Here is a 2,500-nt window from a genome sequence, read left to right as displayed (position 1 = left end):
CCGTCCCATGGCGTCCCGAGCCTTACAAGGCCGACCCACGCCTTACGAAGGTCGTCCCATGCCTTTACAAGGCCGTCCCATGCGCGTCCCGTGCCTTACAAGACCGTCCCATGCCTTACGAAGGCCATCCCATGCGCGTCCCATGCCTTAGCAAGGCCGACCCATGCCTTACCAAGGCCGAACCATGCCTTACCAAGGCCGTCCCATCGATCTCGGAGAAAGTACATCATCATGACATCGGAATACGGCCCCAACATCGATCTCGGAGAAAGTACATCATCATAACATCGGATCGGATGTGTATCCATCGAAGTTCCATCGACACTTCGAGAAGATCGAACATAGCTTCCTAGCATGTTAAAGGTTCGGTGCTAATGGGGACATAAAGATCCCACGACGTTCCAAACGAAAGTAAAGTGTTCCGTGCGTGTGAACTACGTTGTCCCATGTGCCGGCTCTCGACTCCTAAGATGTCCCATGTAAATGCCCTTCGTGGGAAAGAATGTCCCGTGCAACGTCCCTTGATGATCCCCATAAGGTGTCCCATGTGCGTCCCATGATGTCCCATGCGCGTCCCGTGCCGTCCGAGCCTCACCAAGGCCGTCCCATGCGCGTCCCGTGCCGTCCGAGCCTCACCAAGGCCGTCCCATGCGCGTCTCGTGCCGTCCCGAGCTGTGCCGAGGCCGTCCCGTGCTGTCCCATGCCGTCCCGAGCCTCGCCAAGGCCGTCCCGTGCCGTCCGAGCTGTGCCGAGGCCGTCCCGTGCCGTCCCGTGCTGTCCCATGCCGTCCCGAGCCTCGCCAAGGCCGTCCCGTGCCGTCCGAGCTGTGCCGAGGCCGTCCCGTGCCGTCCCGTGCTGTCCCATGCCGTCCCGAGCCTCGCCAAGGCCGTCCCGTGCCGTCCGAGCTGTGCCGAGGCCGTCCCGTGCCGTCCCGTGCTGTCCCATGCCGTCCCGAGCCTCGCCAAGGCCGTCCCATGCGCGTCCCGTGCCGTCCGAGCTGTGCCGAGGCCGTCCCGTGCTGTCCCATGCCGTCCCGAGCCTCGCCAAGGCCGTCCCATGCGCGTCCCGTGCCGTCCGAGCCTCACAAAGGCCGTCCCAGGCCGTCCCGTGCCGTCCCATGCGCGTCCCGTGCCGTCCGAGCCTCACCAGGGCCGTGACATGCCGTCCCGAGCCTGACCAAGGCCGTCCCGAGCCTCACCAAGGCCGTCCCATGCGCGTCCCGAGCTGTCCCATGCCGTCCCGAGCCTTAGCAAGGCCGTCCCATTCGCGTCCCGTGCTGTCCCATGCCGTCCCGAGCCTTAGCAAGGCCGTCCCATTCGCGTCCCGTGCCGTCCCATGCGCGTCCCGTGCTGTCCCGTGCCGTCCCGAGCCTGACCAATGCTGTCCCGTGCGCGTCCCATTCTTTTGGCTCGGCTGGCCCGTGCATTCTATGGGGTCGTGGGACATTTCGAAATCCACCCGGGCCATTTCGACTCTCTCTTCATTAATACTATTGAGGTATTATTTATGAATTATTGGAGAAAAGAAACGGAAGAAAATATTTTTTTTTCTATTTTTTATGAATTTTCCGGTGTTTATTCACTTAAAAATTCATAGAAAAATAAATATTTATCGGAATCGCTATTATAATATATCAAAAAAATCCTTGCGAAAAGACCTTTCCAACGAGTATAAGTTTGCTGGATTCCGACGAGTAACGAAGGAGTAAAGGCCCAGTATGCTTGGTTAAAAAATTGATGTTTCCTTGTGAAAATAGGAAAAACAATAACTTTGCACTATAAGGGGGAGGGTTGAGCTCCTTCCCCAGAGCGTGCACAGCACTTGTGCTGGCACGTTCCCTAGTGCTTCGCCAAGCACCATAGGGCATCCAAAGGGCAAAGCTCGCCTACTACATGATGGGAAGCTTCTAATATGTCGGAATACGAAGAGATTTCGTGCGACCCGAAGCTCGGCTCGGGCGTCCCGGCCTGTGCCGAGCTGTGCCGAGCGCGTCCCAGGCCGTCCGAGCCAAGTCTCGGGCGTCCCAGGCCGGCCCGAGCAAAGTCTCGGACGTCCCAGGCCGTCCCGAGCTGTGTCGAGGCCGTCCCAGGGCGTCCCGAGCTGGAGCGAGGGCGTCCCAGGCCGTCCCGAGCCAAGTCTCGGGCGTCCCAGGCCGTCCCGAGCAAAGTCTCGGACGTCCCAGGCCGTCCCGAGCAAAGTCTCGGGCGTCCCAGGCCGTCCGAGCTGTGCCGAGGCCGTCCCAGGCCGTCCCGAGCTGTGGCAAGGGCGTCCCAGGCCGTCCCGAGCAAAGTCTCGGGCGTCCCATGCCGTCCCGAGCTGTGGCAAGGGCGTCCCAGGCCGTCCCGTGCTGTGCCGAGGCCGTCCCGAGCCTAGTCTCGGGCGTCCCAGGCCGTCCCGAGCTATGGCGAGGGCGTCCCAGGCCGTCCCGAGCCAAGTCTCGGGCGTACCTGGCCGTCTCGAGCTGTAGCGAGGGCGTCCCATGCCGTCCCGGATGTCCCCA

The sequence above is a fragment of the Eschscholzia californica genome, unplaced genomic scaffold, assembly GCF_041429995.1.
Source record: "Eschscholzia californica isolate CP2 unplaced genomic scaffold, dmEscCali1.0.p SCAF_27, whole genome shotgun sequence".
In the NCBI taxonomy this organism is placed as follows: Eukaryota; Viridiplantae; Streptophyta; class Magnoliopsida; order Ranunculales; family Papaveraceae; genus Eschscholzia; species Eschscholzia californica.
The sequence above is the reverse complement of the archived record's forward strand: the minus strand, read 5'-3'. Positions refer to the sequence as shown.